The following is a 14613-nucleotide window of genomic DNA, read 5'->3' on the forward strand; positions in this document are numbered from 1 at the left end:
ATGACCAATATATGTTTTTCTACTCAGCAGTCATATGTAAAACCATAGTAGTATCAGGACAAAACAGGTTATATTTCTTTCGTCAAGTGGCACCATATGTTTTAAACACCGAGCAAGTTACACTGGAAGAAATAGAATGGCATGGCTTAGCTTCTTGATGCAGTCAGTATGAACGTATGTTTTAAAATATTTCTTATTCTCCTGCTTCTCAGTATAGTTTTGTAAATATAATTATTTTAAGTACATAGTTCCTATATTTGTCATTGTCCTTTATGTTGCTCTGTTGTGGGGGGTTGTTTTATTTTGCTTTGTCCTCTTCAAACTGTCCTGCTACTTTGAAAAGGCGGAATGTCATCTGAAAAGGCTTAACAATGTTTTTGTGTGCTGGTAAAAATACCTTAAGGAGATCAAGAGTCCCCTTGAAATTACTTGTTTAGGAGTCAGAAAATTGATTGAGTTTTTTATTCTTTGCTGTGTATACAACTTTAGCCTTCAGAGGGCAGCCCAAGGCAGTAGACTGCCTTTGCATGCCTGAGCAGATCAACATGTGTTTCAGTGCAACCTGAGTAACCCTAGTTGAGAATATGCAGCAAAAGCCAAAGCTAGCACTCCTCATCTGTCATTGCACTGAGGAGAGCTGAGGCAGCCATATTTAATCAGCATCCAAGCCTCCTCCCGGGTGATGTTTGTACCCTCTTGTAATATTTTATTCTAAGCCATTTCCCAGACAGCATTATTGATGCATGTCATTATTCTCCACATAGCACCCTGTGCTTATGCAATATGATACCTGATTGCAGTTCTTTTTATGGACATAACCTCATAACAAAAAAGTAAGGTGACTATTGTATAACATTTAGACTGTATTTTGTGTGAAATACATGGAAAAGAGCATATCTATCTATATAGTCTCTGTTATGTACCTTATTTTACATATGTTTATTTTACATAAATGTGTGTTTACATGAATGAGGTCTGAAAATCTCATCACAATAATTTGTAATTGTGTTTCCTGTTAAATTCTGTTGTACTTAGCTTTGACACTATTAAAGGAGTGGGGATATGGGTTACCTGTCCTAGGGTATGAGTCTACCCTATACAAAGGACATAATTCGTAGAGTGTAAGTGTTTAATTTCATTCTAAAATTCTATAAATGTAGATTAGATGTCTTGAGAGACAGTTTAGGTTCCATCGGGCACAGTACATGCTTTCCATAAACAATTGGCATCCAAACTACTCCCCTCATCTTGCTTTAACTTCCCTCTTTTCCCCCTCGCTTTCTAATATCAACTTTCATATAATTCTGTATTGCCCCAGGCTCTTTTGTTTCATAGATCAAATCACTTCTAGTAAGAAAAAGTGAGTTGATATATGAAGGAAACATTTCCTTGATGGGCATAAAAAAAAAAAGCCTAAAGAATTTTCTTGATGATCCGTTTCATTTCCTAGTTATACTGCTTACAAGATAACCTTCCAAAGAATTCCTTGAGAAAGTGCCCCTCTAGCCTAATTGTGGGATTTCAGTTTCAATTAAAATGGTACATCCCCCTCCTCCCCACACCACATACACACCACTCCCTCTGAAACTGAGAATAAGCCTGGAACTTTTGTCTGTGGAAGTAACTCTGTCAGTTAGGCTTCTGAGCTGGCAGACTTCATCGTGTAGTGCAGAAAAACTGCTGGAACAAAAACACATTTTTATATCTATATTTTTCCTCTGAATAATGGAGGCCCTGTAATATAAGGAGGGGAATGGAATGTTTTTTGTAATTGGGAGCGTGTAGTTCAGGGAAGACAATCAAATGTCCTTGAAAACACTTCAGGGGATCTGTCACATGTATTCACAGACTTAATGATTCCAGCAACTGGAAATGGAGAAGCACTGTGGAAACAGGGCAGGTTTCAAAACATGAAAATGGAAAGATGCTGCACTAAAACCAAGACTGGGTCAGTAAAGCAAGATGAAAAATACACAGAGCTTTTGAATGGAAATATATAATCAAAACTATACAATATGGACAACTCTTAGGTACATAGAAACTGGCATATTGGATCAGACCAGTGGTGCATCTAATCTAGAATCCTGGCTCCAACAGTAACCTGTACCATATGTTTCAGAGGAAGATACAAGGGAGGCTGACACAGACGCTTATGGAATAACCTGTCAATAGGGGAAATTTAATGTCAGTTGTTGGCTTGTATCCCAAAGCATCAGGGCTTATTTAACATCTAAACATTTTCAAAATATACATACACACACATGAATATATGCATTTTACATTTTACACACACACACACAAACATCTATATGCATATACATTACACACACAAACAGAAATATACAGATACAATTACCTCGGCTTAAAAACTACACAGGGGGTGGGGAACGTGAGGGATTTTTTAAAAGTTAGTACAGAAAAGCAGATACATGTTTTAAATTTTTTCCTACTCCCATCATGTTCCAATATTCTCCTTTCTAACTCATTTCCACTCTTTGTGCTGAAGGCCACTGCCCATATGGAAGTTGTGTCAGACTTCTCCGTAAATGGAACAACTATCTGTTGACTAGGAGTACAACATTAAGCTTGCTCACAATTCATCACTCATGTGAAGGGTCAGCCTTCTTCTTTGGAGTTCAGATCTTTGCATTTTTGACACCCATTGTGCTTGCCCACTAAGTGATCTTGCTGGAAATCAGTCTAAAAGATCACACAAGAAATGAGAGGTTTCAGAGTAACAGCCGTGTTAGTCTGTATTCGCAAAAAGAAAAGGAGTACTTGTGGCACCTTAGAGACTAACACTTGCTTTGCTGGCTACTGCTGGAAGCACAAGAAAAATATACACTCATCTAAAATACATTCTGCTTATTGCATTGACAGCAAAGCCAAGATGAAGCATTTACTTTGAAGATAACAAAATGGTCTTTTTAAAATAAGAGAGAAAACAACTTCCATGTTTCTCTTGGAATGTGATCCTCATGCACTCTGCTGCAGGCGTGAGCCAGATGCTTTCCTGTAGTTCAGACACTTATAGGTTAAAAAGTTAGCAAATCATTTCGTATCACTGTGCTCTGTTCATGTCTTTATCATGGGGATGGGGGACATGAGGCAAGAAAGGAAGAATAACTCCTTATTGCACATTCTCTGTTAAAAGTTCTTCCCCCCTTCAGTGTTTCGTAATATTTTTTAATTCTAAGATTTTCAAAGGAGACTAGCCTCAGGATGCCTTAATTTTTGCTTGCTCAGTTTGAGACACCTTAAAGGGGACTAACTTTCTGAAATGGGTGAGCACCTGCCATCTAAAATTAAGCCATTTTAAGGCATTTCAAGTTGGGCATCCAAAAGCTGAGACAACCCAAATCACTAGTCACTTTTGAAAATATTGGCTCAAACTCAGCTAAATTAGATTGTAACTGCTTGCTCATCAATGTGCATATAGGCTGCACTAATAGTCCCATTGACTTCACTAATGCAAAACTCCAGTGACAACTTCACTGGGACTGCTTGTGTGAGTAAGTAACCATCAGCATAAGTGCTGCACAATCTAGCGTTTATTTTGGCTTCCCTTTCTACCTTTCAAACTATGCCAAGGCATTTCCTCATTCATTGAATATATTCATATTAGAGATGTAAAAGACCTATTAGGCCTGCATGGCAGGATTTTTCTCTTGAATGTTCTACATTGTTTTGTCCAATCCAGTTTTAAATAATTCTTTTGATGTGGGTTGTTCACTTTTCTCTTGACAGATATATCCAGTCTAAGTGTTAGAAAATGGTTCTTGATGCAGTATCCAGCCTAAATCTTCCTTTCCTTGGTTTCTTATCTTTTTCTTTTCTTTTGTTATGGAATATTTTTATTGTGCTCACAAGTGACCAGTAAAATTGCATATATCATGTAAAGGAGATCAGGACAAACCTTAAAAGTTGTTCATAGGGAACACATTCACAGAGAACACAATAAAACAATAGGACACAGTTTTAACTAAGGAACATTTCATTTTCTTATTTTCATCCCATTACTCCTAGTTTAATCCTTTTACCCACCCTAAAAATAAATCTTTCATATTTGTTACATGCTTCAGATAGTTGCAAAAGATTAAATGGGGGAATTTCAATAGTGTCTAATTGATTTAGAAGCATAAATCCCTTTGGCTTTCATTGGACTTGCACTCCTAAGCAAATTGAGTGCTTTTGAAAATCCAACCACTAGAGCTAGTTGGAAAAAACTTTGATGGAACAATTTTTTCCATTGAATAGCAGTTTAATCAGAATTAAAACACTTTGTGAAATCATATCAATTTTGCCCAAATATTTCATTTTGGAGAAAAGAAGCAGGGAGGGGAGGAGGGAATTCCAACAATGTTGAAGTGCTATGGCAACATTGTTGGAATGAAATACTTTGATTTTTTTCTCTTGAAATGACTTTTTGCTTCATTTTTTTTAATTTTATATTGTATTTTTAATGTACTATACATTTTTAAGCGAAACCTTTTGAATTTATCTAAAATAAAGGTTTCAGAAAAAAAAATTTCAGAACAATTGAATTTACTTCAATGAGAATGTTGAAATCAGCGCCAGATTATGACATTCCGACGCCGTAAACTATGTCAAGTGTAAGAGGCCCCATACCGTAAAAAATGAATTTATTATTCACAGAAAGGACATTGAATATATAAATACTAAAGCTTATATTTGCATATATACAAAGACAAAGTTGTAAAAATAGAATAATAATCTTCATTTTCAGCAGCCCTCTGTAATGATAACATCATGATAGAAATAAATTTTAAACAAATTCTTTGAACTAATTGTGTATATAAGTAAAGTAGAAGAAAACAATACAATATAAAAATACAAAATAAAAAAAATACAGTAAACAATATAATTTACTCGAAGAGTTCTCAGGAAATTTTTCTTCTCTGTTGGGGCATCTAAATTGTGGAATCTCTTGCCTGCATACTCAATGAGACTGTTAGAGGATATCTGAAGGCAAGAAAGGATACAAGAGGCAACAGAAGACATAGGATGTGGATAACCCACAAGCTTAAAGTTCAACTATTAGTTATATTGATATGAATTACACTCAGGTAATAAGCTAACCATCAGAAAATTGTATGCGGTCTGTATTTTTCCAATAAATTGATGTGTTTTGTTTTTATAGAAGGTTATGGTGAATTACCTGATATTAGTACTAATATTAGTAGCAGAAAGTTTTTATTGAAACCAGTAAAAATAATTTTATATTATAAATATTGATATTTATATATCTATACCACAGCAAATTATATATATATATATATATATATATATATATATATATATATATATATGCCAAAAACCTGTGTTATTTTATCAGGATATGTCTGTGAAAGTTTTAGTACTATTTTGTCTATGTTCTCACAGGAAAACAAGAGAAGATATATAATTTTTTTACACCATCAATAAGGAAAATTATCCTTCTTTTCATATGAATAGATGAAAAAAAGAACATTTGATTCATTTTGTTAGGAAAAAACAAAATTTATCCAGTTTATATATAAGATATATTTACAAATGTTTTTTCCGATTTAATTTTCACTATGAAACAACGAATTGTTGGGATTTTTCATTTGCCAAACTAAAAAAAATACAATGTATTATGCATATGATATGTGATTTATAAGTCTATATAAGAATTTTTACATAGCATAATACCTATTATAAAATATTCTCTTGTGCACTCCAAACCCACCAAGCAGAAAATCCCTGTCTTTTTTCTAGGCAGACATCTCTCTTTGAGTTTGCTTCTCTATCCTCTGTCTCCCACAGGACCACAAATTAATCTTGAGTAAACACCTTGGACACACAGAGAGACAATAAACTATATGAGCAAAAGAGAAAGAAGGAATTTACCAGAAAAAAGACCTCTATTTATCCTTTCGTCGGCACTCTCTGATATTTACTGTGAAGGTTCCCGAAACTGATGGAGGGAAGCCGACACAAATTTATCCTCCTCAGGATCCACTTGACCCAAATCCATAAGACGATCACCTGCAAACTCAATCATGTGAAACATGGATAGCGCATGAAGCAGAAAGCGGTGTGCACACTAAAATACACAATTGTACGTATGTACAGATCAAAAGAAGAACGAACACACTAACATACGAGTATGAGCTTGGCAGGATTGGTTCACGACACTGCCGTCTCCGACTTCACATTTTTCCCAGTTTTATTGGCAGTGAGATTATTTATTTAAATAAGTTATTAATTTTACCAGTAGCAGCTGGCCAACAAAACACTGCCTTAGGAGACTCATAGCGTACTTACTTGTTGAAATACTAATTTTACAAGTTCAATTATTGATTTTTTTTCTTAGCCCTGGCCTCCTGCCTGTCAATAATGAACAATTAGTGAATGGTAAGAGTAAGGTAAGGGTATTTGTGTAACCAGATATGTATATTTTTGTCATATTTGAATGAAAATGTCTATATGTAGAGATAATCTTCTTTTTTCCATATCTCTTTTATTTATCAACTGATATTGATAAAATTTGAAATGGAGTCAGTTTTTTCTTTGAGATCTCAAAATCCTCTGAAAAATGTAATTTCCTTTCTGTGCCCAGATCTACGTACCACATACATGTACCTCACTGACATTTGGGCAACTTATAACTATTTAGTTCTTCACCTTTCCCCATAAACAAATCCTTCCAGCCTCTTAATTATATTTTTCTTCTCTGAATCCCTTCTTAATTTGTTGACATTTTTCTGATATTAAGATGGTCAGAAGTAAACAGAATATTTTAGGACCAGTCTAATCATTACTATTTACGTCATGTCTCCACATGCATACCATGTGCATATTCACTGTTTTTTTTTCCTTTTGCCACCATATTGCATTGCAAACTGTTATCTAATTTGTTATCCACCAGCACCACTCTACACATTTTTGCTTTCCAACTATCCATCGGCCTGTGCCATTCAGTGTATCTGTCACTGATTACTGTGGATTAGACCATTAGAGCTTTATATTATTTCTCTGATATCGGTGTGCCTGCTTGCAGATTAAAATACTACTCAGTCTAAGCAAGGGTGGTATAATCTTGCCCTCTTTGATAAAGCCCTCTTTGATAAACAAAGAAATGCATAAAGATCAGTGTTAGACATGGTTTATTTAATAGTTTTGTTAATGATCGGGAATAAAATTTAAATAGCATGTTAATTACATTTGTTGATACTAAAGTGGAGGTTATACAAATTCCAATAAAGACAGAGAAATATAAGGAAATTGGAAAAGTTAGAAATATAGTCAGGAAGTCAGAAAACAATGTATGCAACAGAAAAATGCAGTCTGATAATAATACAGATATTCAATGGCATACACATAAATGTAAAACAGTAATATCTACAGTGGTGCTAGTGGACAGCAAATTAGATATCTTACAGTCATAATAAGGTGGTAAAAAAAAGTCACTTTAGACTGCATATATAAAAAGTATTATGTCACGCACCAGGGTGGTGATAGTCCTTATACAGAGCAATAATGAGACTGTGCCTAGAAAACTACGGTGTAAATCAATATCGCTCCAATGGTTTCAGGACAGTATCTCAGGCATAAGACTCTTATCATCTGGTTTTTCCAGGACAAAGCCCACACCAGCATTACAACAATTGATGCTAGATGCCAGTTTCTTTGTGTCTGAAACTGTCCTTTGTCTTGCGCTGTGATGGTTTCTAGCTGAGAATGATGATCTCTCAGGGTCAAACTAATGGGAACCAGTGGAGGACCTCCTTCCTTCACTGTCCCAACACAGTGGAACTCTTCCAAAGATGAGGATGAGCCAAGACTTGTCTTGTTTGCAACACTATACAGAACTCTCTTCACATAGGGTCTGCTATTGATGTTAGGGGACACTGCCATTAAATATCAGTGGGCTTTGGATCAGAACCCTACTCTGTGAGAGAATCTCTCATCCAGCACTTGCAGTGACTTATCCCTCAGCCTGTGATGACTCATCCTTCAGGTGTGCTGCAGCAGCCAATCCATGAGCCAGGACTGGGTCAGATGACCCTCCCAGATGACCCACAGAAAAAGCAGTGAACCAGATTGTGTAACATCACCACCACTTGGCTGGGAACTCTCCCCCTGCCTCGTGGTATTAAAAACTGTCAGAGCTTCAAGCCTGCTCTGGCTCCTGCCTCAGGCTTGCAGCCAGCTCTCACCAGCTGGCCGTATAACAGCATCCACCTGCACCTGCCTGAACTGGCTCTACCCCTTCCTGGGTGAGTAGCCCACAGACCCCCTGACATAGTCCTTCAGAAGAGAATGGCAAAAGCTTTTGATCCTATTTTGAGCAGAACACACAGATAGACTCAGTTAAATAACACTTCGCTTAGAAGTGCCAATAAGTAGATAAATGATAATCATAGATCTTATTATTATACTGTTATATTATAGTTAACTATTATATATATATATACATGAAGGGAGAGTCACTAACTTATTGTATTCTATATATTTTTAGATTAAACAGGAAAGTGCAGTTAAGAAAAGATGCAGCATATGATAAAGCCGATAAACACACATTAATGTCAAGTTTTCCTATTGTTTAGATTATGCTTGCCCCTCATTACAGTCATTTGTTCTGCATGGCCAGGGCTGAGTTCCATATTTTGCTTTTGGCAGCTGAGAGCTATTATTGGGCTGCAACATCTGTTTCAACAACAGTAGGTCCCTGGTCAGCAAAACTAATTAAAAAAAGAAGCCCAGAGCAAAATACCATGACCTAGCTAATGTATCTATGTGAAAACAGGGTAACAACTGGAATAATGAAAACTTTTATATGCTTAGAATTATGTTAAAAAATGCAAGTGGTGCCAAGGCTTGGAATTGTTCATGTCACATTGCTATGAACAGTAAAAGTGAAGGTTATGATACTGCCAACACTTGTGCAAGTAGGCAACTTCATGCACATGAGTATTGCCATTGAACTCAGTGAGATTACTTAGTTGTGTAAAATTTCTCATGTGCATAGGTGTTTGCAGGATTAGGTCCCAAGTTTCCTGGGTGCTGTGTCTGACTTTTGCTAATTGGTGATAGTAACTATCCAGAATTATCAACTGTATATTTAGTAATGATATTCTGCAAATTTGCACTCATCAAGATAAAAGTAAATGACGCTGGTGAGATCTTGGCAGGATTACGACTGGGATCCAGGCAGTTGGGCATAATGGTTGGAGCCATGGGGTTGGCCAGGCCTGGGGGTTAGAGCAGAACAGAGTAGAGGCAAGAATCAGGACCAGGGGATGCCTAGGAGTGTAGTTAAGAGCAGAGCCAAGAGTCAGAGTCAGGGATCAGTAGCTGAATGCCAGAGACAATGAGTGAGCCAGAGATGTGGTTGGGAAGCAGAGCCTGGAGTCAGAGACAGGGGTGCCGAGGATGGAGAAGGGCAGGAACCGAAGCAGTCACAAGAGAAGGCTGGGCAGGAGCAGGAAGCAGAACCATCACAGCTGCAAGTATAGATTGCGTTGAGCAGCCAGTGTGCTCTAGCTGCTGCTGGGTCAAGTTGTTGCTAGCTCCATTCCTCCACCAGTCAGGAAGTGTAATCAATCAGGCAGCCCCTGGCAGGATCAGCTGTGGCCAGTGTGTTGCTAAGTGACTGACCCTGCTGCAGCTGGCTACTTGACTGTTCTCGCCACACCAAATACTTCTCTATACGGTTCCTACCTGGCTGGTATTTGACCAGCCAGGACGCGTTTTTTATGGTTTTGCCAGTTGCCAGAAAAATAATTTAATCTGTTATGTTTTTTTTTACCATGGGTCTAACGATTTGCATTATTATCACAATAGACATGGATATGTAATATTAAAAGTTTGTGTGTCCAGCTAAAGATGCTGCAGTGTTCCCACTGCTGCAGTTTAAGTGGCAACAGATCAAAACTGTTGAAAATACAGCAGCTGTCTGCCTGCCAACACACAAGTGCACTGTTCCTGTATGAGAGAGAGGGTTTGCGTCACGTGAGAGTGAGGAGATGTATGATGTTATCAATCTTTTCTGTGTGTGTTATCTCTCTAGATACTCTGTTGGGAGAGGGTGTTGCAGAGTTGCCTTGTGGTTGGGGCTTGATGCTGCGATGGGCTTGCCTTGTGGAGGGCGGGGAATGCTGGGGTTTTTTTGCATTTCAAAAAGTAACCCTACTTCTCCCTGACTTAGCAAGAAAGAGAGGAGTGATATTTATATTGGGCTGACGAAAGAAGATGACTTGTTTGAGAAGAAGACATTAGACAAAACACTCAGGACAGCAGGAACAGGAAGCTGTAGAAATAAGAACTATGTGGTTGCCAGAGTGATAGCTGAGATCATTCCAAAACATTCCAAAGTTGGGCACCTAACTTTTAACTTAAAGTCCTTAGAAAACCTCAGTCTTGATACGGAGTCAAAATTTTCTGTCAGGGGTAACCGCGTTAGTCTGTATCCACAAAAACAACACGGAGTCTGGTGGCACCTTAAAGACTAACAGATTTATTTGGGCATAAGCTTTTGTGGGCTAGAACCCACTTCATCGGATGCATGGAGTGAAAATTACAGATTTATACTGACACGTGAAGAGAGGGGAGTTACCTCACAAGTGGAGAACCAGTGTTGACAGGGCCAATTCAGTCAGGGTGGATGTAGTCCACTCCCAATAGTAGATGAGGAGGAGTCAATTCCAGGAGAGGCAAAGCCGCTTTTGTAATAAGCCAGCCACTCCCAGTCCCTATTCAGGCCCAAATTAATGGTGTTAAATTTGCAAATGAATTTTAGTTCTGCTGTTTCTCTTTGAAGTCTGTTTCTGAAGTTTTTTTGTTCAAGTATAGCTACTTTTAAATCTGTTATAGAATGTCCAGGGAGATTGAAGTGTTCTCCTACTGGCTTTTGTATGTTACCGTTCCTGATGTCCAATTTTTGTCCATTTATTCTTTTACGTAGGGACTGTCCAGTTTGGCCATGGCAGAGGGGCATTGCTGGCACATGATGGCATATATAACATTAGTAGACGTGCAGGTGAATGAGCCTCTGATGGTGTGGCTGATGTGGTTGGGTCCTATGATGGTGTCTGTCAAGGTTCCTTCCCCACTCTGAATTCTACGGTACAGATGTGGGGGACTTGCATGAAAACCCCCTAAGCTGATTTTTACCAGCTTAGGTTAAAAACTCCCCAAGGTACAAACTATTTTACCTTTTGCCCTTGGACTTTATTGCTGCCACCACCAAGCGTCTAACAAATATATAACAGGGAAAGAACCCTCTTGGAAACGTCTTTCCCCCCAAAATCCTCCCAAACTCTACACCCCCTTTCCTGGGGAAGGCTTGATAAAAAATCCTCACTAATTTGCATAGGTGAACACAGACCCAAACCCTTGGATCTTAAGAACAATGAAAAAGCAATCAGGTTCTTAAAAGAAGAATTTTAATTGAAGAAAAAGTAAAAGAATCACATCTGTAAAATCAGGATGGTAAATACCTTACAGGGTAATCAGATTCAAAACACAGAGAATCCCTCTACGCAAAACCTTAAGTTACAAAAAGACACAAAAACAGGAATATACATTCCATTCAGCACAACTTATTTTATCAGCCATTTAAACAAAACAGAATCTAGTGCATATCTAACTAGATTGCTTATTAGCCCTTTACAGGAGTTCTGACCTGCATTCCTGCTCTGGTCCCAGCAAAAGCATCACACAGACAGAGAGAACCTTTGTTTCTCCCCCCCTCCAGATTTGAAAGTATCTTTTTTCCTCATTGGTCATTTTGGTCAGGTGCCAGCGAGGTTATCCTAGAATCTTAACCCTTTACAGGTGAAAGGGTCTTTTCCCTCTGGCCAGGAGGGATTTAAAGGTGGTTAGTCTTCCCTTTATATTTATGACAGTGTCACTAGAGTAGATATGGGGACAGAGTAGGCAACAAGGTTTGCTATAGGGATTGGTTCCTGGGTTAGTGTTTCTGTGGTGTGGTGTGTAGTTGCTGATAAGTATTTGCTTCAGGTTCAGGGGCTGTCTGTAAATAAGGACTGGCCTGCCTCCCAAGGTCTGTGAGAGTGAGGGATCATTTTCCAGGATAGGTTGTAGATCGCTGATAGTGTGCTGGAGAGGTTTTAGCTGGGAGCTGTATGTGATGGCCAGTGGTGTTCTGTTGTTTTCCTTGTAGGGCCTGTCCTGCAGTAGGTGATTTCTGGGTACCCATCTCACTCTGTCAGTCTGTTTCCTCACTTCCCCAGATGGGTATTGTAGTTTTAAGAATGCTTGATAAAGATCTTGTAGGTGTTTGTCTCTGTGTGAGGGATTGGAGCAAATTTGGTTGTATCTTAAGGCTTGGCTGTAAACAATGGAACATGTGATGTGTCCTGGATGGAAGCTGGAGGCATGTAGGTAAGTATAGTGGTCAGTAGGTTTCCGGTATAGGATGGTGTTTATATGACCATCACTTATTTGCACTGTAGTGTTCAGGAAGTAGATCTCTTGTGTGGACTGGTCCAGGCTGAGGTTGATGGTGGGGTGGAAGTTGTTGAAATCCTGGTCAATTCTTCAAGGGCCTCCTTTCCATGTGTCCAAATGATGAAGATGTCATCAATGTAGTGTAAGTAAATGACGGGAGCTAGGGGATGAGAGCGTTGTTCTAAGTCAGCCACAAAAATGTTGGCATACTGTGGGGCCATGCGGGTACCAGCAGCAGTGCCACTGACTTGAAGGTATAAGTTGTCCCCAAATCTGAAATGGTTGTGGGTGAGGACAAAGTCACAAAGCTCAGCCACCAGGTGTGCCATGACCTCATCAGGGATACTGTTCTCTATAAAATTTTCAACGAGTAACATAAGATAAAATTGCAAGAGTATCCACTACCTATGTTCTCTCCTATAAACCCAATGGGATTTTAAAATCTAGGCTTCTGAAATTTTCCAATTTGATGAACACGTGACATTTTGCTAATTACTGGTTGTGTACTGAACAGAAGTCAATATAACTCGTGTGTTGTGAAACCTCAAAACACTTAGTTTGAGTTTTTCTTACAAATTTGAACTCTGCCAGGTTTGATGTGAAGATGAGGGAAGTCAAGTTGGACTTGATGGCTAAAATTCTATGACCTGTGTTATGCAAGAGGTCAGACTAGATAACCCTAATAGTCCCTTCTAGCATTAAAATCTATGAGTGAAATCCAACCCCACTGAAGTCAAGGTAAAACTTCCATCTTTTTAACTCAAAACAGAGCAATACTCAGAGTCTGTCAACATAGGCAGAGTGCAACTAGGGAGAACAGTTATACAAACCTATTTGCTGAAATAGCCAATTTTTCTTAGTTCTAATTAACCAGGCCGGCCGACAGCAATTCTGGGGCCCAGGGCAGAACAGTTAATGGGCCCCCTAGACAGGGATGGCTCGGATTTTTGGGCAGTGCTGCACCTGTCCTGGTTGGTGCCCAGCAAGCTGCTGCCAGCTGCGCTGCTGGTGTCCAGTGGGCTGCCGGCTGCGCTATTGGGCGCGCTCTTCTGGCATGGCCAGAGCTTCCACATGCCCACCCGGCTGCCTTCACCACCACCAGTACCACCCTGTATGTGCCTAGGAGCCCTGCAGCCCGCCTGGGTGATTTAAAAGGGCCCGGGGCCATGGGCTGCAGGTATCAAAGGCAGGGGAGGCTATGCCTCCACAAACAGCCTTGCGTGGCCCCGCCCATGCTCCACACCAGGCACCTTCCTGCTTTCCAGGCTGTGCTAAGGGGGGCTTTTCTTCCCGTGGCCAGGGCCCCAGGCTGGGGGGCTAATGAGGGCCCCAGGACTGGTGGGCCCATGCCGCTGGCTCATCCACCTGGCATTTCGAGGATAGCGGGGGCTGCACCGCCCGCTCATCCTCCCGGGGGTCAGGGGCTGGGGGGGGCCCACTCACCCACCCGGTGTTCCAGGGCTGTGGGGGGGACCACGGCACCCATTCACCTGCCTGGCATTCTGGGGCTGGGGGAGGGGGGCCACGCCACCCGCTCACCTACCTGACACTCCGGGACTGGTGGCACTCAGGTGACCTGGGGTGCATGGAGGGGGGGTCTGGCTGCAGTGCTGGGGTGGGGGGAACTCTGGCGTGAGAGACAGGGCCTCGGGCAGAAGGGGTGATCCAGGCCAGGAGCTAGCCTCCCCAAGCTGGGGGTTCACCAGCTGCCCATGCCTAGGGCTCCGGGCCCTTTTAAATCTCCTGGGCCCCTGGGCAATTGTCCTCCCCCATCAGCGGGCCTGTATTTAACACAATATTTTCAGTCAGTGTGACAATTACAAATGGGTTTTTGTGCCTGGTTTTAACACACAAACACTAATTTTTATTTTAGCCTTTTTCTGACTTGAACTCCTGCTTATCTATGATTTTGCTTAATATGAAAAAAGAAAATCTCATACTCAGACAGCAGAGAGAATCAAATGAAGAACTAAAGTTCCTGTTCTAGGTAGCTAGTTGTTTGTTTTGCAGTTCTATTCATTTTTTAAGAATGATGGGAAATCAAAGTTTCCCAACTTTTTATTAACTGACAGCCAGTTTATCTGCCAGAGCCTCCTCAGTACTCATCTTAGATGGCTTAAAAGAATTATTCTTACAGGGTATTGAGGTGAATTA

Source organism: Lepidochelys olivacea (genome assembly GCF_965140295.1).
Source record: "Lepidochelys olivacea isolate rLepOli2 genome assembly, chromosome: 3".
NCBI lineage: Eukaryota > Metazoa > Chordata > Testudines > Cheloniidae > Lepidochelys > Lepidochelys olivacea.